Source organism: Microcebus murinus, chromosome 10, assembly GCF_040939455.1.
Source record: "Microcebus murinus isolate Inina chromosome 10, M.murinus_Inina_mat1.0, whole genome shotgun sequence".
NCBI lineage: Eukaryota > Metazoa > Chordata > Mammalia > Primates > Cheirogaleidae > Microcebus > Microcebus murinus.
The window spans coordinates 104,114,510-104,139,958 of record NC_134113.1 but is presented as its reverse complement, the minus strand read 5'-3'; the positions used below and the strand labels follow the sequence as shown (position 1 = coordinate 104,139,958).

Genomic DNA, 25,449 nt, shown 5'->3' with positions numbered 1-25,449 from the left:
CCTGGGAACCCCGGGGTGTACGTCACACCTCCTGGTTGTCCCGCTCTGAGACAAGGAGCCGGGCTTCGCATTCCCACAGCAGCCAGTCGTGGGCTGAGGACACCTGGGGCGTTGGGAACTCCCTGGCTTCTCCTTGGTTTAACATCTGGAGCTGCTTGTGAATCGTGCCGCCACACACACCCGAGTGCAGGTGTCTTCCGCACAGACTGCGGGCCTCGCTCTTCTGAATGCCGCTAGCTGGCCACCCACCCACGGGTGAACCTGGTCAGGGTACTTTCTCTCAGGGGCAGACTCTTTTCCGGGCGGGCTACCGGTGTCTCTGTTTGCTCCTTTCTTTCTTCCATTTCGGGAAAGTCTTCCTTGCTGGGTGTGGAAATCTCCTATGCCTTCCCTCGCCTATTCTGTCAGCTTTCAAATTCTCTTTCAGTTGCCACCCTCACAGATGGATTAGGAAACTCTTTCCGGTGCACTCATTAGTGAAATGACCTCAAGGAAGCTGGAATCCAATATCTAATCGCCGATTTTTAGCGAGTCCACACGCCAGGGTGGTCGGGGTCCAATGCAGCCCCGGCCAGGCCCAGGCCCCTTGGACCGGGCCACAGGAGGACACAGAGGAGGGTCCCGGCCCCCACGGTCGCGGTGCCGGCAGTTCTCCAAGGGCTTGGGCGTTTTCCAGAGGTAGGAGATGGAGGGGACTGATTTCTTCAGCGCCCCACAAACCACGCCACCCCACCCCACCCCACCCCACCCATGGGACACATCCCCAGAGAGAGATGCCCCATACACTCGCTCCCCTCCCCCTTGCGCTGTGCCCCAGCCCTGGCCCGGGGGAATAGGCGGCAGCCCGCCCACAGGGCGGGGGGCACAGCTGAAAGGGGTTGTGGGGGAGGGCGGCCCCTGGCTGGGGTCAAAGGGCGAGCGCCCGGTGCCGGTGCGCGCGTGCGCAGTCAGCGGCGGCGACGCGCTGGGGGTGGGCAGCGGGTAGGTGAAGGAGGCCAGGCGAGGAGACGAGGGGGGCTGGGAGGGCTCCACCTTGGCGGGTCCAGCCGTGGAGGCGCATCTTGTGTGAGTGTGAGTGAGTGTGAGTGTGTGTGTGTGGAGAGAGAGACAGCCCCCCGCCCCGGCCGCCCGGCCCGGCCCGTCACCCCCGTCCCTCGGAGCCCGCCGGACCCGGCCGGCGAACTCAACAGGCCCGGCCGGGCGCGGGGCCTGGGGCGGGAGGAGGCGGCGGGGAAGCGCAGAGACGCTGGGATCTTGAGCGGGGCAGGGGCGCCCTCCGCCGTCTAGGGCCACACCACCCTGAACGCCCCCCGGTCTCCTCTGGTCTCGGAAGCTAAGCAGGGTCGGGCCTGGTTAGTACTTGGATGGGAGAAGACCGCCTGGGAATACCGGGTGCCGTAGGCTTCTTCTTCTTCTTTTTTTTTTTTTTTTGCCTCTTGTTCTGTCCCCTTTCTGGGAGCGCGGCGGCGGCCCGGGGTGGGGGTCACCCCCACCCTCAGCGCCCGCCGTGGGGTGCCTGGCGCCCCAGCCCGCACCGTGGGGCCTCCTCTTGTCCCAAGCCGCGACACCGCCGCCACGCGGCAGCATGCGTGGCATCTGGACTGTCAGGTCTCAGACCAAAGGTCTGCTCTGTGGGAACCGACACGCTGGAGGAAACCTTGAGAGTCTGAGAGGGGAGGGAGTTCCAGAAGGAGGCCAGGATGTCATTTTGAGGGAGTATGGGACCAGAACTCGTCCCGTTGCTTTTGGGGTTCTATGGGCTCCACGTAGGAATCTTTGGTGGTGGCAGCTGATGTTGGGGGATCCGGAGTCACACCCAGACCTGCTCCACAGGCCTCCTTTTACTTTTCTCTTTGGAGTCGTTATTTTTAAAAAGTGTCTCTTACCTCTCTCATTGCATTTTCTTTTCTCTCTCTTTTCAAGCAGATGATGGGAGTACAAGTATTCAGGTGACATGTGTTGCCCGTGCCCCCCTCCCCCCTGTGTTCTTATTCATTTACCTCTCATGTTGTTCCAGCGTATTGTGGGGGCACCAATGTTAAGGTCGGGTACGTTGCCCTCTCCCAGCCTCCCCCCTCGGGTCAGAGCTTCAAGTGCGCCCATCCCCCAGTCGGTGCGCACCCACCCCATTCCTAATGGAGGTGTATGCCCCTCCCCTCCCCCCACCCGCCCGACACCCACCCGATGATGAAGGTGATTCCTCTCTGTCCACTTAGGTGTCCATCCGTTCGTACCCATTTGCTGGTGAGCGCGCTCACGGGGCGCTCGTGTGTCCATTCTTGGGATACTTGGCTTACTGGAACGGGTTCCAGCTCTGGCCAGGAGAACACGAGAGGCGCCCTCTCACCGCTGCTCCTCACAGCCCAATGGCACTCCGTGGTGTCCACGCGCCACATTTTATTAATGCACTCCTGGATGGATGGGCACTCGGGTCGCTTCCACATCTTTGCGATTGTGTGAATTGTGCCCTAACTGTCACCCTAACCCTTACCCAGCCCGTGTCCTCTGCCCCTGCCTGACGCACTCCTCCCCGGCCAGGCCCAGGCCCGTCACTGTCCCGGGCCCCCGCCTGACCGGCTCCTTCCCGCCCGGCCTGTCACCGTCCTCTGCCCCTGCCTGACATGCTCCTTCCCGCCCGTCCGGCCTCTCACCGTCCTCGGCCCCTGCCTGACCGGCTCCTCCGTCGCCTGGGCCTTCCAAGGGCTTGGTGTGGACGCTGCTTCCAGGAAGCCCTCCAGAAACCCGGCAGCAGGGTGGCCGCAGCAGTCTCCAGCAGCCGTCCCTAAGTCGCGTGCGGGGCCCCCGCTGTGCCGCGGGGACCCAGCCTGGTGTCTTCCCTGAGGCCCTGCGGCTGCCGCTCCCCGCAAGGGGAGAGTCGCGGAGGTGGGGACCGCCTCCTGATGGGGACGTACACGCAGCTCTCCACGTCGGATTCCGGGGCTCTCTGTCCTGCCCGAAGGCCCAGCTGGCCTGCGGGTCCTTAGAGTGGCAAAAACATCCGAAAGCTGAGATTGAGGGTCCGGTGGGTGTCTGCGCTTTTGTGCTGGGCACCCCAGGGAGGCCCGGGGGCTGGCTGGACAACGCGGTCTGCTGGGCGGGGGGGGGGGGGGGGGGGGTTAGAGGAGCAACTGATGCCCTTTGCACTTTGGGTAGCAAGAGTCTGAGGTGTCTCTGAGCCCTGTGCCATGTCGGGGGGGGGGCGGGGGGGGAAGAGGAGGAGGAGGAGGAGGTGGGAAGGGCCGGGGCCTGCAGTCGTGTTCCCGGGGTGGCAGGGCAAGTGGCTTCTTCCACAGGCTGCTTGGCCTGGGCTCCCTGCACCTGGGCCTTTGGAGGACCGGCCCTGTGCTTGCCAACGCTTCCTGCAGGGACCCAGAGCTGGGAGGTTGCATCTCTCAGCCCTGGGTCGGGCAGAGCCCCAGCGGGCCATGCCCACAACCTCTCTCAGCACCGGTCCCCCAGAAGGCTCCTTGGGGACCAGGATTCTCTTGCGGTGACTCTTTAAGGTCTGGCCCCTGGATGGAGGGGCACCAGGAGTAGAGGAGCAGGAAGGGGAAGGGGGTGGCCATGCGAGGGGACACTTTGAGGCCAAGTCCCAGCTTCAGCCTGATCCTCCTGGGAACCCCGGGGTGTACGTCACACCTCCTGGTTGTCCCGCTCTGAGACAAGGAGCCGGGCTTCGCATTCCCACAGCAGCCAGTCGTGGGCTGAGGACACCTGGGGCGTTGGGAACTCCCTGGCTTCTCCTTGGTTTAACATCTGGAGCTGCTTGTGAATCGTGCCGCCACACACACCCGAGTGCAGGTGTCTTCCGCACAGACTGCGGGCCTCGCTCTTCTGAATGCCGCTAGCTGGCCACCCACCCACGGGTGAACCTGGTCAGGGTACTTTCTCTCAGGGGCAGACTCTTTTCCGGGCGGGCTACCGGTGTCTCTGTTTGCTCCTTTCTTTCTTCCATTTCGGGAAAGTCTTCCTTGCTGGGTGTGGAAATCTCCTATGCCTTCCCTCGCCTATTCTGTCAGCTTTCAAATTCTCTTTCAGTTGCCACCCTCACAGATGGATTAGGAAACTCTTTCCGGTGCACTCATTAGTGAAATGACCTCAAGGAAGCTGGAATCCAATATCTAATCGCCGATTTTTAGCGAGTCCACACGCCAGGGTGGTCGGGGTCCAATGCAGCCCCGGCCAGGCCCAGGCCCCTTGGACCGGGCCACAGGAGGACACAGAGGAGGGTCCCGGCCCCCACGGTCGCGGTGCCGGCAGTTCTCCAAGGGCTTGGGCGTTTTCCAGAGGTAGGAGATGGAGGGGACTGATTTCTTCAGCGCCCCACAAACCACGCCACCCCACCCCACCCCACCCCACCCATGGGACACATCCCCAGAGAGAGATGCCCCATACACTCGCTCCCCTCCCCCTTGCGCTGTGCCCCAGCCCTGGCCCGGGGGAATAGGCGGCAGCCCGCCCACAGGGCGGGGGGCACAGCTGAAAGGGGTTGTGGGGGAGGGCGGCCCCTGGCTGGGGTCAAAGGGCGAGCGCCCGGTGCCGGTGCGCGCGTGCGCAGTCAGCGGCGGCGACGCGCTGGGGGTGGGCAGCGGGTAGGTGAAGGAGGCCAGGCGAGGAGACGAGGGGGGCTGGGAGGGCTCCACCTTGGCGGGTCCAGCCGTGGAGGCGCATCTTGTGTGAGTGTGAGTGAGTGTGAGTGTGTGTGTGTGGAGAGAGAGACAGCCCCCCGCCCCGGCCGCCCGGCCCGGCCCGTCACCCCCGTCCCTCGGAGCCCGCCGGACCCGGCCGGCGAACTCAACAGGCCCGGCCGGGCGCGGGGCCTGGGGCGGGAGGAGGCGGCGGGGAAGCGCAGAGACGCTGGGATCTTGAGCGGGGCAGGGGCGCCCTCCGCCGTCTAGGGCCACACCACCCTGAACGCCCCCCGGTCTCCTCTGGTCTCGGAAGCTAAGCAGGGTCGGGCCTGGTTAGTACTTGGATGGGAGAAGACCGCCTGGGAATACCGGGTGCCGTAGGCTTCTTCTTCTTCTTTTTTTTTTTTTTTTGCCTCTTGTTCTGTCCCCTTTCTGGGAGCGCGGCGGCGGCCCGGGGTGGGGGTCACCCCCACCCTCAGCGCCCGCCGTGGGGTGCCTGGCGCCCCAGCCCGCACCGTGGGGCCTCCTCTTGTCCCAAGCCGCGACACCGCCGCCACGCGGCAGCATGCGTGGCATCTGGACTGTCAGGTCTCAGACCAAAGGTCTGCTCTGTGGGAACCGACACGCTGGAGGAAACCTTGAGAGTCTGAGAGGGGAGGGAGTTCCAGAAGGAGGCCAGGATGTCATTTTGAGGGAGTATGGGACCAGAACTCGTCCCGTTGCTTTTGGGGTTCTATGGGCTCCACGTAGGAATCTTTGGTGGTGGCAGCTGATGTTGGGGGATCCGGAGTCACACCCAGACCTGCTCCACAGGCCTCCTTTTACTTTTCTCTTTGGAGTCGTTATTTTTAAAAAGTGTCTCTTACCTCTCTCATTGCATTTTCTTTTCTCTCTCTTTTCAAGCAGATGATGGGAGTACAAGTATTCAGGTGACATGTGTTGCCCGTGCCCCCCTCCCCCCTGTGTTCTTATTCATTTACCTCTCATGTTGTTCCAGCGTATTGTGGGGGCACCAATGTTAAGGTCGGGTACGTTGCCCTCTCCCAGCCTCCCCCCTCGGGTCAGAGCTTCAAGTGCGCCCATCCCCCAGTCGGTGCGCACCCACCCCATTCCTAATGGAGGTGTATGCCCCTCCCCTCCCCCCACCCGCCCGACACCCACCCGATGATGAAGGTGATTCCTCTCTGTCCACTTAGGTGTCCATCCGTTCGTACCCATTTGCTGGTGAGCGCGCTCACGGGGCGCTCGTGTGTCCATTCTTGGGATACTTGGCTTACTGGAACGGGTTCCAGCTCTGGCCAGGAGAACACGAGAGGCGCCCTCTCACCGCTGCTCCTCACAGCCCAATGGCACTCCGTGGTGTCCACGCGCCACATTTTATTAATGCACTCCTGGATGGATGGGCACTCGGGTCGCTTCCACATCTTTGCGATTGTGTGAATTGTGCCCTAACTGTCACCCTAACCCTTACCCAGCCCGTGTCCTCTGCCCCTGCCTGACGCACTCCTCCCCGGCCAGGCCCAGGCCCGTCACTGTCCCGGGCCCCCGCCTGACCGGCTCCTTCCCGCCCGGCCTGTCACCGTCCTCTGCCCCTGCCTGACATGCTCCTTCCCGCCCGTCCGGCCTCTCACCGTCCTCGGCCCCTGCCTGACCGGCTCCTCCGTCGCCTGGGCCTTCCAAGGGCTTGGTGTGGACGCTGCTTCCAGGAAGCCCTCCAGAAACCCGGCAGCAGGGTGGCCGCAGCAGTCTCCAGCAGCCGTCCCTAAGTCGCGTGCGGGGCCCCCGCTGTGCCGCGGGGACCCAGCCTGGTGTCTTCCCTGAGGCCCTGCGGCTGCCGCTCCCCGCAAGGGGAGAGTCGCGGAGGTGGGGACCGCCTCCTGATGGGGACGTACACGCAGCTCTCCACGTCGGATTCCGGGGCTCTCTGTCCTGCCCGAAGGCCCAGCTGGCCTGCGGGTCCTTAGAGTGGCAAAAACATCCGAAAGCTGAGATTGAGGGTCCGGTGGGTGTCTGCGCTTTTGTGCTGGGCACCCCAGGGAGGCCCGGGGGCTGGCTGGACAACGCGGTCTGCTGGGCGGGGGGGGGGGGTTAGAGGAGCAACTGATGCCCTTTGCACTTTGGGTAGCAAGAGTCTGAGGTGTCTCTGAGCCCTGTGCCATGTCGGGGGGGGGCGGGGGGGGGAAGAGGAGGAGGAGGAGGAGGTGGGAAGGGCCGGGGCCTGCAGCCGTGTTCCCGGGGTGGCAGGGCAAGTGGCTTCTTCCACAGGCTGCTTGGCCTGGGCTCCCTGCACCTGGGCCTTTGGAGGACCGGCCCTGTGCTTGCCAACGCTTCCTGCAGGGACCCAGAGCTGGGAGGTTGCATCTCTCAGCCCTGGGTCGGGCAGAGCCCCAGCGGGCCATGCCCACAACCTCTCTCAGCACCGGTCCCCCAGAAGGCTCCTTGGGGACCAGGATTCTCTTGCGGTGACTCTTTAAGGTCTGGCCCCTGGATGGAGGGGCACCAGGAGTAGAGGAGCAGGAAGGGGAAGGGGGTGGCCATGCGAGGGGACACTTTGAGGCCAAGTCCCAGCTTCAGCCTGATCCTCCTGGGAACCCCGGGGTGTACGTCACACCTCCTGGTTGTCCCGCTCTGAGACAAGGAGCCGGGCTTCGCATTCCCACAGCAGCCAGTCGTGGGCTGAGGACACCTGGGGCGTTGGGAACTCCCTGGCTTCTCCTTGGTTTAACATCTGGAGCTGCTTGTGAATCGTGCCGCCACACACACCCGAGTGCAGGTGTCTTCCGCACAGACTGCGGGCCTCGCTCTTCTGAATGCCGCTAGCTGGCCACCCACCCACGGGAGAACCTGGTCAGGGTACTTTCTCTCAGGGGCAGACTCTTTTCCGGGCGGGCTACCGGTGTCTCTGTTTGCTCCTTTCTTTCTTCCATTTCGGGAAAGTCTTCCTTGCTGGGTGTGGAAATCTCCTATGCCTTCCCTCGCCTATTCTGTCAGCTTTCAAATTCTCTTTCAGTTGCCACCCTCACAGATGGATTAGGAAACTCTTTCCGGTGCACTCATTAGTGAAATGACCTCAAGGAAGCTGGAATCCAATATCTAATCGCCGATTTTTAGCGAGTCCACACGCCAGGGTGGTCGGGGTCCAATGCAGCCCCGGCCAGGCCCAGGCCCCTTGGACCGGGCCACAGGAGGACACAGAGGAGGGTCCCGGCCCCCACGGTCGCGGTGCCGGCAGTTCTCCAAGGGCTTGGGCGTTTTCCAGAGGTAGGAGATGGAGGGGACTGATTTCTTCAGCGCCCCACAAACCACGCCACCCCACCCCACCCCACCCCACCCATGGGACACATCCCCAGAGAGAGATGCCCCATACACTCGCTCCCCTCCCCCTTGCGCTGTGCCCCAGCCCTGGCCCGGGGGAATAGGCGGCAGCCCGCCCACAGGGCGGGGGGCACAGCTGAAAGGGGTTGTGGGGGAGGGCGGCCCCTGGCTGGGGTCAAAGGGCGAGCGCCCGGTGCCGGTGCGCGCGTGCGCAGTCAGCGGCGGCGACGCGCTGGGGGTGGGCAGCGGGTAGGTGAAGGAGGCCAGGCGAGGAGACGAGGGGGGCTGGGAGGGCTCCACCTTGGCGGGTCCAGCCGTGGAGGCGCATCTTGTGTGAGTGTGAGTGAGTGTGAGTGTGTGTGTGTGGAGAGAGAGACAGCCCCCCGCCCCGGCCGCCCGGCCCGGCCCGTCACCCCCGTCCCTCGGAGCCCGCCGGACCCGGCCGGCGAACTCAACAGGCCCGGCCGGGCGCGGGGCCTGGGGCGGGAGGAGGCGGCGGGGAAGCGCAGAGACGCTGGGATCTTGAGCGGGGCAGGGGCGCCCTCCGCCGTCTAGGGCCACACCACCCTGAACGCCCCCCGGTCTCCTCTGGTCTCGGAAGCTAAGCAGGGTCGGGCCTGGTTAGTACTTGGATGGGAGAAGACCGCCTGGGAATACCGGGTGCCGTAGGCTTCTTCTTCTTCTTTTTTTTTTTTTTTTGCCTCTTGTTCTGTCCCCTTTCTGGGAGCGCGGCGGCGGCCCGGGGTGGGGGTCACCCCCACCCTCAGCGCCCGCCGTGGGGTGCCTGGCGCCCCAGCCCGCACCGTGGGGCCTCCTCTTGTCCCAAGCCGCGACACCGCCGCCACGCGGCAGCATGCGTGGCATCTGGACTGTCAGGTCTCAGACCAAAGGTCTGCTCTGTGGGAACCGACACGCTGGAGGAAACCTTGAGAGTCTGAGAGGGGAGGGAGTTCCAGAAGGAGGCCAGGATGTCATTTTGAGGGAGTATGGGACCAGAACTCGTCCCGTTGCTTTTGGGGTTCTATGGGCTCCACGTAGGAATCTTTGGTGGTGGCAGCTGATGTTGGGGGATCCGGAGTCACACCCAGACCTGCTCCACAGGCCTCCTTTTACTTTTCTCTTTGGAGTCGTTATTTTTAAAAAGTGTCTCTTACCTCTCTCATTGCATTTTCTTTTCTCTCTCTTTTCAAGCAGATGATGGGAGTACAAGTATTCAGGTGACATGTGTTGCCCGTGCCCCCCTCCCCCCTGTGTTCTTATTCATTTACCTCTCATGTTGTTCCAGCGTATTGTGGGGGCACCAATGTTAAGGTCGGGTACGTTGCCCTCTCCCAGCCTCCCCCCTCGGGTCAGAGCTTCAAGTGCGCCCATCCCCCAGTCGGTGCGCACCCACCCCATTCCTAATGGAGGTGTATGCCCCTCCCCTCCCCCCACCCGCCCGACACCCACCCGATGATGAAGGTGATTCCTCTCTGTCCACTTAGGTGTCCATCCGTTCGTACCCATTTGCTGGTGAGCGCGCTCACGGGGCGCTCGTGTGTCCATTCTTGGGATACTTGGCTTACTGGAACGGGTTCCAGCTCTGGCCAGGAGAACACGAGAGGCGCCCTCTCACCGCTGCTCCTCACAGCCCAATGGCACTCCGTGGTGTCCACGCGCCACATTTTATTAATGCACTCCTGGATGGATGGGCACTCGGGTCGCTTCCACATCTTTGCGATTGTGTGAATTGTGCCCTAACTGTCACCCTAACCCTTACCCAGCCCGTGTCCTCTGCCCCTGCCTGACGCACTCCTCCCCGGCCAGGCCCAGGCCCGTCACTGTCCCGGGCCCCCGCCTGACCGGCTCCTTCCCGCCCGGCCTGTCACCGTCCTCTGCCCCTGCCTGACATGCTCCTTCCCGCCCGTCCGGCCTCTCACCGTCCTCGGCCCCTGCCTGACCGGCTCCTCCGTCGCCTGGGCCTTCCAAGGGCTTGGTGTGGACGCTGCTTCCAGGAAGCCCTCCAGAAACCCGGCAGCAGGGTGGCCGCAGCAGTCTCCAGCAGCCGTCCCTAAGTCGCGTGCGGGGCCCCCGCTGTGCCGCGGGGACCCAGCCTGGTGTCTTCCCTGAGGCCCTGCGGCTGCCGCTCCCCGCAAGGGGAGAGTCGCGGAGGTGGGGACCGCCTCCTGATGGGGACGTACACGCAGCTCTCCACGTCGGATTCCGGGGCTCTCTGTCCTGCCCGAAGGCCCAGCTGGCCTGCGGGTCCTTAGAGTGGCAAAAACATCCGAAAGCTGAGATTGAGGGTCCGGTGGGTGTCTGCGCTTTTGTGCTGGGCACCCCAGGGAGGCCCGGGGGCTGGCTGGACAACGCGGTCTGCTGGGCGGGGGGGGGGGGGGGGGGGGTTAGAGGAGCAACTGATGCCCTTTGCACTTTGGGTAGCAAGAGTCTGAGGTGTCTCTGAGCCCTGTGCCATGTCGGGGGGGGGGCGGGGGGGGAAGAGGAGGAGGAGGAGGAGGTGGGAAGGGCCGGGGCCTGCAGTCGTGTTCCCGGGGTGGCAGGGCAAGTGGCTTCTTCCACAGGCTGCTTGGCCTGGGCTCCCTGCACCTGGGCCTTTGGAGGACCGGCCCTGTGCTTGCCAACGCTTCCTGCAGGGACCCAGAGCTGGGAGGTTGCATCTCTCAGCCCTGGGTCGGGCAGAGCCCCAGCGGGCCATGCCCACAACCTCTCTCAGCACCGGTCCCCCAGAAGGCTCCTTGGGGACCAGGATTCTCTTGCGGTGACTCTTTAAGGTCTGGCCCCTGGATGGAGGGGCACCAGGAGTAGAGGAGCAGGAAGGGGAAGGGGGTGGCCATGCGAGGGGACACTTTGAGGCCAAGTCCCAGCTTCAGCCTGATCCTCCTGGGAACCCCGGGGTGTACGTCACACCTCCTGGTTGTCCCGCTCTGAGACAAGGAGCCGGGCTTCGCATTCCCACAGCAGCCAGTCGTGGGCTGAGGACACCTGGGGCGTTGGGAACTCCCTGGCTTCTCCTTGGTTTAACATCTGGAGCTGCTTGTGAATCGTGCCGCCACACACACCCGAGTGCAGGTGTCTTCCGCACAGACTGCGGGCCTCGCTCTTCTGAATGCCGCTAGCTGGCCACCCACCCACGGGTGAACCTGGTCAGGGTACTTTCTCTCAGGGGCAGACTCTTTTCCGGGCGGGCTACCGGTGTCTCTGTTTGCTCCTTTCTTTCTTCCATTTCGGGAAAGTCTTCCTTGCTGGGTGTGGAAATCTCCTATGCCTTCCCTCGCCTATTCTGTCAGCTTTCAAATTCTCTTTCAGTTGCCACCCTCACAGATGGATTAGGAAACTCTTTCCGGTGCACTCATTAGTGAAATGACCTCAAGGAAGCTGGAATCCAATATCTAATCGCCGATTTTTAGCGAGTCCACACGCCAGGGTGGTCGGGGTCCAATGCAGCCCCGGCCAGGCCCAGGCCCCTTGGACCGGGCCACAGGAGGACACAGAGGAGGGTCCCGGCCCCCACGGTCGCGGTGCCGGCAGTTCTCCAAGGGCTTGGGCGTTTTCCAGAGGTAGGAGATGGAGGGGACTGATTTCTTCAGCGCCCCACAAACCACGCCACCCCACCCCACCCCACCCCACCCATGGGACACATCCCCAGAGAGAGATGCCCCATACACTCGCTCCCCTCCCCCTTGCGCTGTGCCCCAGCCCTGGCCCGGGGGAATAGGCGGCAGCCCGCCCACAGGGCGGGGGGCACAGCTGAAAGGGGTTGTGGGGGAGGGCGGCCCCTGGCTGGGGTCAAAGGGCGAGCGCCCGGTGCCGGTGCGCGCGTGCGCAGTCAGCGGCGGCGACGCGCTGGGGGTGGGCAGCGGGTAGGTGAAGGAGGCCAGGCGAGGAGACGAGGGGGGCTGGGAGGGCTCCACCTTGGCGGGTCCAGCCGTGGAGGCGCATCTTGTGTGAGTGTGAGTGAGTGTGAGTGTGTGTGTGTGGAGAGAGAGACAGCCCCCCGCCCCGGCCGCCCGGCCCGGCCCGTCACCCCCGTCCCTCGGAGCCCGCCGGACCCGGCCGGCGAACTCAACAGGCCCGGCCGGGCGCGGGGCCTGGGGCGGGAGGAGGCGGCGGGGAAGCGCAGAGACGCTGGGATCTTGAGCGGGGCAGGGGCGCCCTCCGCCGTCTAGGGCCACACCACCCTGAACGCCCCCCGGTCTCCTCTGGTCTCGGAAGCTAAGCAGGGTCGGGCCTGGTTAGTACTTGGATGGGAGAAGACCGCCTGGGAATACCGGGTGCCGTAGGCTTCTTCTTCTTCTTTTTTTTTTTTTTTTGCCTCTTGTTCTGTCCCCTTTCTGGGAGCGCGGCGGCGGCCCGGGGTGGGGGTCACCCCCACCCTCAGCGCCCGCCGTGGGGTGCCTGGCGCCCCAGCCCGCACCGTGGGGCCTCCTCTTGTCCCAAGCCGCGACACCGCCGCCACGCGGCAGCATGCGTGGCATCTGGACTGTCAGGTCTCAGACCAAAGGTCTGCTCTGTGGGAACCGACACGCTGGAGGAAACCTTGAGAGTCTGAGAGGGGAGGGAGTTCCAGAAGGAGGCCAGGATGTCATTTTGAGGGAGTATGGGACCAGAACTCGTCCCGTTGCTTTTGGGGTTCTATGGGCTCCACGTAGGAATCTTTGGTGGTGGCAGCTGATGTTGGGGGATCCGGAGTCACACCCAGACCTGCTCCACAGGCCTCCTTTTACTTTTCTCTTTGGAGTCGTTATTTTTAAAAAGTGTCTCTTACCTCTCTCATTGCATTTTCTTTTCTCTCTCTTTTCAAGCAGATGATGGGAGTACAAGTATTCAGGTGACATGTGTTGCCCGTGCCCCCCTCCCCCCTGTGTTCTTATTCATTTACCTCTCATGTTGTTCCAGCGTATTGTGGGGGCACCAATGTTAAGGTCGGGTACGTTGCCCTCTCCCAGCCTCCCCCCTCGGGTCAGAGCTTCAAGTGCGCCCATCCCCCAGTCGGTGCGCACCCACCCCATTCCTAATGGAGGTGTATGCCCCTCCCCTCCCCCCACCCGCCCGACACCCACCCGATGATGAAGGTGATTCCTCTCTGTCCACTTAGGTGTCCATCCGTTCGTACCCATTTGCTGGTGAGCGCGCTCACGGGGCGCTCGTGTGTCCATTCTTGGGATACTTGGCTTACTGGAACGGGTTCCAGCTCTGGCCAGGAGAACACGAGAGGCGCCCTCTCACCGCTGCTCCTCACAGCCCAATGGCACTCCGTGGTGTCCACGCGCCACATTTTATTAATGCACTCCTGGATGGATGGGCACTCGGGTCGCTTCCACATCTTTGCGATTGTGTGAATTGTGCCCTAACTGTCACCCTAACCCTTACCCAGCCCGTGTCCTCTGCCCCTGCCTGACGCACTCCTCCCCGGCCAGGCCCAGGCCCGTCACTGTCCCGGGCCCCCGCCTGACCGGCTCCTTCCCGCCCGGCCTGTCACCGTCCTCTGCCCCTGCCTGACATGCTCCTTCCCGCCCGTCCGGCCTCTCACCGTCCTCGGCCCCTGCCTGACCGGCTCCTCCGTCGCCTGGGCCTTCCAAGGGCTTGGTGTGGACGCTGCTTCCAGGAAGCCCTCCAGAAACCCGGCAGCAGGGTGGCCGCAGCAGTCTCCAGCAGCCGTCCCTAAGTCGCGTGCGGGGCCCCCGCTGTGCCGCGGGGACCCAGCCTGGTGTCTTCCCTGAGGCCCTGCGGCTGCCGCTCCCCGCAAGGGGAGAGTCGCGGAGGTGGGGACCGCCTCCTGATGGGGACGTACACGCAGCTCTCCACGTCGGATTCCGGGGCTCTCTGTCCTGCCCGAAGGCCCAGCTGGCCTGCGGGTCCTTAGAGTGGCAAAAACATCCGAAAGCTGAGATTGAGGGTCCGGTGGGTGTCTGCGCTTTTGTGCTGGGCACCCCAGGGAGGCCCGGGGGCTGGCTGGACAACGCGGTCTGCTGGGCGGGGGGGGGGGGGGGGGTTAGAGGAGCAACTGATGCCCTTTGCACTTTGGGTAGCAAGAGTCTGAGGTGTCTCTGAGCCCTGTGCCATGTCGGGGGGGGGGGCGGGGGGGGAAGAGGAGGAGGAGGAGGAGGTGGGAGGGCCGGGGCCTGCAGTCGTGTTCCCGGGGTGGCAGGGCAAGTGGCTTCTTCCACAGGCTGCTTGGCCTGGGCTCCCTGCACCTGGGCCTTTGGAGGACCGGCCCTGTGCTTGCCAACGCTTCCTGCAGGGACCCAGAGCTGGGAGGTTGCATCTCTCAGCCCTGGGTCGGGCAGAGCCCCAGCGGGCCATGCCCACAACCTCTCTCAGCACCGGTCCCCCAGAAGGCTCCTTGGGGACCAGGATTCTCTTGCGGTGACTCTTTAAGGTCTGGCCCCTGGATGGAGGGGCACCAGGAGTAGAGGAGCAGGAAGGGGAAGGGGGTGGCCATGCGAGGGGACACTTTGAGGCCAAGTCCCAGCTTCAGCCTGATCCTCCTGGGAACCCCGGGGTGTACGTCACACCTCCTGGTTGTCCCGCTCTGAGACAAGGAGCCGGGCTTCGCATTCCCACAGCAGCCAGTCGTGGGCTGAGGACACCTGGGGCGTTGGGAACTCCCTGGCTTCTCCTTGGTTTAACATCTGGAGCTGCTTGTGAATCGTGCCGCCACACACACCCGAGTGCAGGTGTCTTCCGCACAGACTGCGGGCCTCGCTCTTCTGAATGCCGCTAGCTGGCCACCCACCCACGGGTGAACCTGGTCAGGGTACTTTCTCTCAGGGGCAGACTCTTTTCCGGGCGGGCTACCGGTGTCTCTGTTTGCTCCTTTCTTTCTTCCATTTCGGGAAAGTCTTCCTTGCTGGGTGTGGAAATCTCCTATGCCTTCCCTCGCCTATTCTGTCAGCTTTCAAATTCTCTTTCAGTTGCCACCCTCACAGATGGATTAGGAAACTCTTTCCGGTGCACTCATTAGTGAAATGACCTCAAGGAAGCTGGAATCCAATATCTAATCGCCGATTTTTAGCGAGTCCACACGCCAGGGTGGTCGGGGTCCAATGCAGCCCCGGCCAGGCCCAGGCCCCTTGGACCGGGCCACAGGAGGACACAGAGGAGGGTCCCGGCCCCCACGGTCGCGGTGCCGGCAGTTCTCCAAGGGCTTGGGCGTTTTCCAGAGGTAGGAGATGGAGGGGACTGATTTCTTCAGCGCCCCACAAACCACGCCACCCCACCCCACCCCACCCCACCCATGGGACACATCCCCAGAGAGAGATGCCCCATACACTCGCTCCCCTCCCCCTTGCGCTGTGCCCCAGCCCTGGCCCGGGGGAATAGGCGGCAGCCCGCCCACAGGGCGGGGGGCACAGCTGAAAGGGGTTGTGGGGGAGGGCGGCCCCTGGCTGGGGTCAAAGGGCGAGCGCCCGGTGCCGGTGCGCGCGTGCGCAGTCAGCGGCGGCGACGCGCTGGGGGTGGGCAGCGGGTAGGTGAAGGAGGCCAGGCGAGGAGACGAGGGGGGCTGGGAGGGCTCCACCTTGGCGGGTCCAGCCGTGGAGGCGCATCTTGTGTGAGTGTGAGTGAGTGTGAGTGTGTGTGTGTGGAGAGAGAGACAGCCCCCCGCCCCGGCCGCCCGGCCCGGCCCGTCACCCCCGTCCCTCGGAGCCCGCCGGACCCGGCCGGCGAACTCAACAGGCCCGGCCGGGCGCGGGGCCTGGGGCGGGAGGAGGCGGCGGGGAAGCGCAGAGACGCTGGGATCTTGAGCGGGGCAGGGGCGCCCTCCGCCGTCTAGGGCCACACCACCCTGAACGCCCCCCGGTCTCCTCTGGTCTCGGAAGCTAAGCAGGGTCGGGCCTGGTTAGTACTTGGATGGGAGAAGACCGCCTGGGAATACCGGGTGCCGTAGGCTTCTTCTTCTTCTTTTTTTTTTTTTTTGCCTCTTGTTCTGTCCCCTTTCTGGGAGCGCGGCGGCGGCCCGGGGTGGGGGTCACCCCCACCCTCAGCGCCCGCCGTGGGGTGCCTGGCGCCCCAGCCCGCACCGTGGGGCCTCCTCTTGTCCCAAGCCGCGACACCGCCGCCACGCGGCAGCATGCGTGGCATCTGGACTGTCAGGTCTCAGACCAAAGGTCTGCTCTGTGGGAACCGACACGCTGGAGGAAACCTTGAGAGTCTGAGAGGGGAGGGAGTTCCAGAAGGAGGCCAGGATGTCATTTTGAGGGAGTATGGGACCAGAACTCGTCCCGTTGCTTTTGGGGTTCTATGGGCTCCACGTAGGAATCTTTGGTGGTGGCAGCTGATGTTGGGGGATCCGGAGTCACACCCAGACCTGCTCCACAGGCCTCCTTTTACTTTTCTCTTTGGAGTCGTTATTTTTAAAAAGTGTCTCTTACCTCTCTCATTGCATTTTCTTTTCTCTCTCTTTTCAAGCAGATGATGGGAGTACAAGTATTCAGGTGACATGTGTTGCCCGTGCCCCCCTCCCCCCTGTGTTCTTATTCATTTACCTCTCATGTTGTTCCAGCGTATTGTGGGGGCACCAATGTTAAGGTCGGGTACGTTGCCCTCTCCCAGCCTCCCCCCTCGGGTCAGAGCTTCAAGTGCGCCCATCCCCCAGTCGGTGCGCACCCACCCCATTCCTAATGGAGGTGTATGCCCCTCCCCTCCCCCCACCCGCCCGACACCCACCCGATGATGAAGGTGATTCCTCTCTGTCCACTTAGGTGTCCATCCGTTCGTACCCATTTGCTGGTGAGCGCGCTCACGGGGCGCTCGTGTGTCCATTCTTGGGATACTTGGCTTACTGGAACGGGTTCCAGCTCTGGCCAGGAGAACACGAGAGGCGCCCTCTCACCGCTGCTCCTCACAGCCCAATGGCACTCCGTGGTGTCCACGCGCCACATTTTATTAATGCACTCCTGGATGGATGGGCACTCGGGTCGCTTCCACATCTTTGCGATTGTGTGAATTGTGCCCTAACTGTCACCCTAACCCTTACCCAGCCCGTGTCCTCTGCCCCTGCCTGACGCACTCCTCCCCGGCCAGGCCCAGGCCCGTCACTGTCCCGGGCCCCCGCCTGACCGGCTCCTTCCCGCCCGGCCTGTCACCGTCCTCTGCCCCTGCCTGACATGCTCCTTCCCGCCCGTCCGGCCTCTCACCGTCCTCGGCCCCTGCCTGACCGGCTCCTCCGTCGCCTGGGCCTTCCAAGGGCTTGGTGTGGACGCTGCTTCCAGGAAGCCCTCCAGAAACCCGGCAGCAGGGTGGCCGCAGCAGTCTCCAGCAGCCGTCCCTAAGTCGCGTGCGGGGCCCCCGCTGTGCCGCGGGGACCCAGCCTGGTGTCTTCCCTGAGGCCCTGCGGCTGCCGCTCCCCGCAAGGGGAGAGTCGCGGAGGTGGGGACCGCCTCCTGATGGGGACGTACACGCAGCTCTCCACGTCGGATTCCGGGGCTCTCTGTCCTGCCCGAAGGCCCAGCTGGCCTGCGGGTCCTTAGAGTGGCAAAAACATCCGAAAGCTGAGATTGAGGGTCCGGTGGGTGTCTGCGCTTTTGTGCTGGGCACCCCAGGGAGGCCCGGGGGCTGGCTGGACAACGCGGTCTGCTGGGCGGGGGGGGGGGGGGGGGTTAGAGGAGCAACTGATGCCCTTTGCACTTTGGGTAGCAAGAGTCTGAGGTGTCTCTGAGCCCTGTGCCATGTCGGGGGGGGGGGCGGGGGGGGAAGAGGAGGAGGAGGAGGAGGTGGGAAGGGCCGGGGCCTGCAGTCGTGTTCCCGGGGTGGCAGGGCAAGTGGCTTCTTCCACAGGCTGCTTGGCCTGGGCTCCCTGCACCTGGGCCTTTGGAGGACCGGCCCTGTGCTTGCCAACGCTTCCTGCAGGGACCCAGAGCTGGGAGGTTGCATCTCTCAGCCCTGGGTCGGGCAGAGCCCCAGCGGGCCATGCCCACAACCTCTCTCAGCACCGGTCCCCCAGAAGGCTCCTTGGGGACCAGGATTCTCTTGCGGTGACTCTTTAAGGTCTGGCCCCTGGATGGAGGGGCACCAGGAGTAGAGGAGCAGGAAGGGGAAGGGGGTGGCCATGCGAGGGGACACTTTGAGGCCAAGTCCCAGCTTCAGCCTGATCCTCCTGGGAACCCCGGGGTGTACGTCACACCTCCTGGTTGTCCCGCTCTGAGACAAGGAGCCGGGCTTCGCATTCCCACAGCAGCCAGTCGTGGGCTGAGGACACCTGGGGCGTTGGGAACTCCCTGGCTTCTCCTTGGTTTAACATCTGGAGCTGCTTGTGAATCGTGCCGCCACACACACCCGAGTGCAGGTGTCTTCCGCACAGACTGCGGGCCTCGCTCTTCTGAATGCCGCTAGCTGGCCACCCACCCACGGGTGAACCTGGTCAGGGTACTTTCTCTCAGGGGCAGACTCTTTTCCGGGCGGGCTACCGGTGTCTCTGTTTGCTCCTTTCTTTCTTCCATTTCGGGAAAGTCTTCCTTGCTGGGTGTGGAAATCTCCTATGCCTTCCCTCGCCTATTCTGTCAGCTTTCAAATTCTCTTTCAGTTGCCACCCTCACAGATGGATTAGGAAACTCTTTCCGGTGCACTCATTAGTGAAATGACCTCAAGGAAGCTGGAATCCAATATCTAATCGCCGATTTTTAGCGAGTCCACACGCCAGGGTGGTCGGGGTCCAATGCAGCCCCGGCCAGGCCCAGGCCCCTTGGACCGGGCCACAGGAGGACACAGAGGAGGGTCCCGGCCCCCACGGTCGCGGTGCCGGCAGTTCTCCAAGGGCTTGGGCGTTTTCCAGAGGTAGGAGATGGAGGGGACTGATTTCTTCAGCGCCCCACAAACCACGCCACCCCACCCCACCCCACCCCACCCATGGGACACATCCCCAGAGAGAGATGCCCCATACACTCGCTCCCCTCCCCCTTGCGCTGTGCCCCAGCCCTGGCCCGGGGGAATAGGCGGCAGCCCGCCCACAGGGCGGGGGGCACAGCTGAAAGGGGTTGTGGGGGAGGGCGGCCCCTGGCTGGGGTCAAAGGGCGAGCGCCCGGTGCCGGTGCGCGCGTGCGCAGTCAGCGGCGGCGACGCGCTGGGGGTGGGCAGCGGGTAGGTGAAGGAGGCCAGGCGAGGAGACGAGGGGGGCTGGGAGGGCTCCACCTTGGCGGGTCCAGCCGTGGAGGCGCATCTTGTGTGAGTGTGAGTGAGTGTGAGTGTGTGTGTGTGGAGAGAGAGACAGCCCCCCGCCCCGGCCGCCCGGCCCGGCCCGTCACCCCCGTCCCTCGGAGCCCGCCGGACCCGGCCGGCGAACTCAACAGGCCCGGCCGGGCGCGGGGCCTGGGGCGGGAGGAGGCGGCGGGGAAGCGCAGAGACGCTGGGATCTTGAGCGGGGCAGGGGCGCCCTCCGCCGTCTAGGGCCACACCACCCTGAACGCCCCCCGGTCTCCTCTGGTCTCGGAAGCTAAGCAGGGTCGGGCCTGGTTAGTACTTGGATGGGAGAAGACCGCCTGGGAATACCGGGTGCCGTAGGCTTCTTCTTCTTCTTTTTTTTTTTTTTTGCCTCTTGTTCTGTCCCCTTTCTGGGAGCGCGGCGGCGGCCCGGGGTGGGGGTCACCCCCACCCTCAGCGCCCGCCGTGGGGTGCCTGGCGCCCCAGCCCGCACCGTGGGGCCTCCTCTTGTCCCAAGCCGCGACACCGCCGCCACGCGGCAGCATGCGTGGCATCTGGACTGTCAGGTCTCAGACCAAAGGTCTGCTCTGTGGGAACCGACACGCTGGAGGAAACCTTGAGAGTCTGAGAGGGGAGGGAGTTCCAGAAGGAGGCCAGGATGTCATTTTGAGGGAGTATGGGACCAGAACTCGTCCCGTTGCTTTTGGGGTTCTATGGGCTCCACGTAGGAATCTTTGGTGGTGGCAGCTGATGTTGGGGGATCCGGAGTCACACCCAGACCTGCTCCACAGGCCTCCTTTTACTTTTCTCTTTGGAGTCGTTATTTTTAAAAAGTGTCTCTTACCTCTCTCATTGCATTTTCTTTTCTCTCTCTTTTCAAGCAGATGATGGGAGTACAAGTATTCAGGTGACATGTGTTGCCCGTGCCCCCCTCCCCCCTGTGTTCTTATTCATTTACCTCTCATGTTGTTCCAGCGTATTGTGGGGGCACCAATGTTAAGGTCGGGTACGTTGCCCTCTCCCAGCCTCCCCCCTCGGGTCAGAGCTTCAAGTGCGCCCATCCCCCAGTCGGTGCGCACCCACCCCATTCCTAATGGAGGTGTATGCCCCTCCCCTCCCCCCACCCGCCCGACACCCACCCGATGATGAAGGTGATTCCTCTCTGTCCACTTAGGTGTCCATCCGTTCGTACCCATTTGCTGGTGAGCGCGCTCACGGGGCGCTCGTGTGTCCATTCTTGGGATACTTGGCTTACTGGAACGGGTTCCAGCTCTGGCCAGGAGAACACGAGAGGCGCCCTCTCACCGCTGCTCCTCACAGCCCAATGGCACTCCGTGGTGTCCACGCGCCACATTTTATTAATGCACTCCTGGATGGATGGGCACTCGGGTCGCTTCCACATCTTTGCGATTGTGTGAATTGTGCCCTAACTGTCACCCTAACCCTTACCCAGCCCGTGTCCTCTGCCCCTGCCTGACGCACTCCTCCCCGGCCAGGCCCAGGCCCGTCACTGTCCCGGGCCCCCGCCTGACCGGCTCCTTCCCGCCCGGCCTGTCACCGTCCTCTGCCCCTGCCTGACATGCTCCTTCCCGCCCGTCCGGCCTCTCACCGTCCTCGGCCCCTGCCTGACCGGCTCCTCCGTCGCCTGGGCCTTCCAAGGGCTTGGTGTGGACGCTGCTTCCAGGAAGCCCTCCAGAAACCCGGCAGCAGGGTGGCCGCAGCAGTCTCCAGCAGCCGTCCCTAAGTCGCGTGCGGGGCCCCCGCTGTGCCGCGGGGACCCAGCCTGGTGTCTTCCCTGAGGCCCTGCGGCTGCCGCTCCCCGCAAGGGGAGAGTCGCGGAGGTGGGGACCGCCTCCTGATGGGGACGTACACGCAGCTCTCCACGTCGGATTCCGGGGCTCTCTGTCCTGCCCGAAGGCCCAGCTGGCCTGCGGGTCCTTAGAGTGGCAAAAACATCCGAAAGCTGAGATTGAGGGTCCGGTGGGTGTCTGCGCTTTTGTGCTGGGCACCCCAGGGAGGCCCGGGGGCTGGCTGGACAACGCGGTCTGCTGGGCGGGGGGGGGGGGGGGGGTTAGAGGAGCAACTGATGCCCTTTGCACTTTGGGTAGCAAGAGTCTGAGGTGTCTCTGAGCCCTGTGCCATGTCGGGGGGGGGGGCGGGGGGGGAAGAGGAGGAGGAGGAGGAGGTGGGAAGGGCCGGGGCCTGCAGTCGTGTTCCCGGGGTGGCAGGGCAAGTGGCTTCTTCCACAGGCTGCTTGGCCTGGGCTCCCTGCACCTGGGCCTTTGGAGGACCGGCCCTGTGCTTGCCAACGCTTCCTGCAGGGACCCAGAGCTGGGAGGTTGCATCTCTCAGCCCTGGGTCGGGCAGAGCCCCAGCGGGCCATGCCCACAACCTCTCTCAGCACCGGTCCCCCAGAAGGCTCCTTGGGGACCAGGATTCTCTTGCGGTGACTCTTTAAGGTCTGGCCCCTGGATGGAGGGGCACCAGGAGTAGAGGAGCAGGAAGGGGAAGGGGGTGGCCATGCGAGGGGACACTTTGAGGCCAAGTCCCAGCTTCAGCCTGATCCTCCTGGGAACCCCGGGGTGTACGTCACACCTCCTGGTTGTCCCGCTCTGAGACAAGGAGCCGGGCTTCGCATTCCCACAGCAGCCAGTCGTGGGCTGAGGACACCTGGGGCGTTGGGAACTCCCTGGCTTCTCCTTGGTTTAACATCTGGAGCTGCTTGTGAATCGTGCCGCCACACACACCCGAGTGCAGGTGTCTTCCGCACAGACTGCGGGCCTCGCTCTTCTGAATGCCGCTAGCTGGCCACCCACCCACGGGTGAACCTGGTCAGGGTACTTTCTCTCAGGGGCAGACTCTTTTCCGGGCGGGCTACCGGTGTCTCTGTTTGCTCCTTTCTTTCTTCCATTTCGGGAAAGTCTTCCTTGCTGGGTGTGGAAATCTCCTATGCCTTCCCTCGCCTATTCTGTCAGCTTTCAAATTCTCTTTCAGTTGCCACCCTCACAGATGGATTAGGAAACTCTTTCCGGTGCACTCATTAGTGAAATGACCTCAAGGAAGCTGGAATCCAATATCTAATCGCCGATTTTTAGCGAGTCCACACGCCAGGGTGGTCGGGGTCCAATGCAGCCCCGGCCAGGCCCAGGCCCCTTGGACCGGGCCACAGGAGGACACAGAGGAGGGTCCCGGCCCCCACGGTCGCGGTGCCGGCAGTTCTCCAAGGGCTTGGGCGTTTTCCAGAGGTAGGAGATGGAGGGGACTGATTTCTTCAGCGCCCCACAAACCACGCCACCCCACCCCACCCCACCCCACCCATGGGACACATCCCCAGAGAGAGATGCCCCATACACTCGCTCCCCTCCCCCTTGCGCTGTGCCCCAGCCCTGGCCCGGGGGAATAGGCGGCAGCCCGCCCACAGGGCGGGGGGCACAGCTGAAAGGGGTTGTGGGGGAGGGCGGCCCCTGGCTGGGGTCAAAGGGCGAGCGCCCGGTGCCGGTGCGCGCGTGCGCAGTCAGCGGCGGCGACGCGCTGGGGGTGGGCAGCGGGTAGGTGAAGGAGGCCAGGCGAGGAGACGAGGGGGGCTGGGAGGGCTCCACCTTGGCGGGTCCAGCCGTGGAGGCGCATCTTGTGTGAGTGTGAGTGAGTGTGAGTGTGTGTGTGTGGAGAGAGAGACAGCCCCCCGCCCCGGCCGCCCGGCCCGGCCCGTCACCCCCGTCCCTCGGAGCCCGCCGGACCCGGCCGGCGAACTCAACAGGCCCGGCCGGGCGCGGGGCCTGGGGCGGGAGGAGGCGGCGGGGAAGCGCAGAGACGCTGGGATCTTGAGCGGGGCAGGGGCGCCCTCCGCCGTCTAGGGCCACACCACCCTGAACGCCCCCCGGTCTCCTCTGGTCTCGGAAGCTAAGCAGGGTCGGGCCTGGTTAGTACTTGGATGGGAGAAGACCGCCTGGGAATACCGGGTGCCGTAGGCTTCTTCTTCTTCTTTTTTTTTTTTTTTGCCTCTTGTTCTGTCCCCTTTCTGGGAGCGCGGCGGCGGCCCGGGGTGGGGGTCACCCCCACCCTCAGCGCCCGCCGTGGGGTGCCTGGCGCCCCAGCCCGCACCGTGGGGCCTCCTCTTGTCCCAAGCCGCGACACCGCCGCCACGCGGCAGCATGCGTGGCATCTGGACTGTCAGGTCTCAGACCAAAGGTCTGCTCTGTGGGAACCGACACGCTGGAGGAAACCTTGAGAGTCTGAGAGGGGAGGGAGTTCCAGAAGGAGGCCAGGATGTCATTTTGAGGGAGTATGGGACCAGAACTCGTCCCGTTGCTTTTGGGGTTCTATGGGCTCCACGTAGGAATCTTTGGTGGTGGCAGCTGATGTTGGGGGATCCGGAGTCACACCCAGACCTGCTCCACAGGCCTCCTTTTACTTTTCTCTTTGGAGTCGTTATTTTTAAAAAGTGTCTCTTACCTCTCTCATTGCATTTTCTTTTCTCTCTCTTTTCAAGCAGATGATGGGAGTACAAGTATTCAGGTGACATGTGTTGCCCGTGCCCCCCTCCCCCCTGTGTTCTTATTCATTTACCTCTCATGTTGTTCCAGCGTATTGTGGGGGCACCAATGTTAAGGTCGGGTACGTTGCCCTCTCCCAGCCTCCCCCCTCGGGTCAGAGCTTCAAGTGCGCCCATCCCCCAGTCGGTGCGCACCCACCCCATTCCTAATGGAGGTGTATGCCCCTCCCCTCCCCCCACCCGCCCGACACCCACCCGATGATGAAGGTGATTCCTCTCTGTCCACTTAGGTGTCCATCCGTTCGTACCCATTTGCTGGTGAGCGCGCTCACGGGGCGCTCGTGTGTCCATTCTTGGGATACTTGGCTTACTGGAACGGGTTCCAGCTCTGGCCAGGAGAACACGAGAGGCGCCCTCTCACCGCTGCTCCTCACAGCCCAATGGCACTCCGTGGTGTCCACGCGCCACATTTTATTAATGCACTCCTGGATGGATGGGCACTCGGGTCGCTTCCACATCTTTGCGATTGTGTGAATTGTGCCCTAACTGTCACCCTAACCCTTACCCAGCCCGTGTCCTCTGCCCCTGCCTGACGCACTCCTCCCCGGCCAGGCCCAGGCCCGTCACTGTCCCGGGCCCCCGCCTGACCGGCTCCTTCCCGCCCGGCCTGTCACCGTCCTCTGCCCCTGCCTGACATGCTCCTTCCCGCCCGTCCGGCCTCTCACCGTCCTCGGCCCCTGCCTGACCGGCTCCTCCGTCGCCTGGGCCTTCCAAGGGCTTGGTGTGGACGCTGCTTCCAGGAAGCCCTCCAGAAACCCGGCAGCAGGGTGGCCGCAGCAGTCTCCAGCAGCCGTCCCTAAGTCGCGTGCGGGGCCCCCGCTGTGCCGCGGGGACCCAGCCTGGTGTCTTCCCTGAGGCCCTGCGGCTGCCGCTCCCCGCAAGGGGAGAGTTGCGGAGGTGGGGACCGCCTCCTGATGGGGACGTACACGCAGCTCTCCACGTCGGATTCCGGGGCTCTCTGTCCTGCCCGAAGGCCCAGCTGGCCTGCGGGTCCTTAGAGTGGCAAAAACATCCGAAAGCTGAGATTGAGGGTCCGGTGGGTGTCTGCGCTTTTGTGCTGGGCACCCCAGGGAGGCCCGGGGGCTGGCTGGACAACGCGGTCTGCTGGGCGGGGGGTGGGGGTTAGAGGAGCAACTGATGCCCTTTGCACTTTGGGTAGCAAGAGTCTGAGGTGTCTCTGAGCCCTGTGCCATGTCGGGGGGGGGGGGGGCGGGGGGGGAAGAGGAGGAGGAGGAGGAGGTGGGAAGGGCCGGGGCCTGCAGTCGTGTTCCCGGGGTGGCAGGGCAAGTGGCTTCTTCCACAGGCTGCTTGGCCTGGGCTCCCTGCACCTGGGCCTTTGGAGGACCGGCCCTGTGCTTGCCAACGCTTCCTGCAGGGACCCAGAGCTGGGAGGTTGCATCTCTCAGCCCTGGGTCGGGCAGAGCCCCAGCGGGCCATGCCCACAACCTCTCTCAGCACCGGTCCCCCAGAAGGCTCCTTGGGGACCAGGATTCTCTTGCGGTGACTCTTTAAGGTCTGGCCCCTGGATGGAGGGGCACCAGGAGTAGAGGAGCAGGAAGGGGAAGGGGGTGGCCATGCGAGGGGACACTTTGAGGCCAAGTCCCAGCTTCAGCCTGATCCTCCTGGGAACCCCGGGGTGTACGTCACACCTCCTGGTTGTCCCGCTCTGAGACAAGGAGCCGGGCTTCGCATTCCCACAGCAGCCAGTCGTGGGCTGAGGACACCTGGGGCGTTGGGAACTCCCTGGTTTCTCCTTGGTTTAACGTCTGGAGCTGCTTGTGAATCGTGCCGCCACACACACCTGAGTGCAGGTGT

The 25,449-nt window shown here is 64.0% G+C and overlaps 7 pseudogenes; all 7 read left to right on the top strand.

Moving 5' to 3' along the window:
* The first annotated feature begins 1,281 nt into the window (after window positions 1-1,281).
* LOC142873673 (uncharacterized) lies at window positions 1,282-1,404 on the top strand (annotated as a pseudogene).
* A 3,488-nt stretch (window positions 1,405-4,892) lies between these two features.
* LOC142873672 (uncharacterized) lies at window positions 4,893-5,015 on the top strand (annotated as a pseudogene).
* A 3,480-nt stretch (window positions 5,016-8,495) lies between these two features.
* Window positions 8,496-8,618, top strand: LOC142873671 (uncharacterized; annotated as a pseudogene).
* A 3,488-nt stretch (window positions 8,619-12,106) lies between these two features.
* LOC142873670 (uncharacterized) lies at window positions 12,107-12,229 on the top strand (annotated as a pseudogene).
* Window positions 12,230-15,714: 3,485 nt separating this feature from the next.
* On the top strand, window positions 15,715-15,837 carry LOC142873669 (uncharacterized; annotated as a pseudogene).
* A 3,485-nt stretch (window positions 15,838-19,322) lies between these two features.
* Window positions 19,323-19,445, top strand: LOC142873667 (uncharacterized; annotated as a pseudogene).
* Window positions 19,446-22,930: 3,485 nt separating this feature from the next.
* Window positions 22,931-23,053, top strand: LOC142873666 (uncharacterized; annotated as a pseudogene).
* Window positions 23,054-25,449: the final 2,396 nt, after the last annotated feature.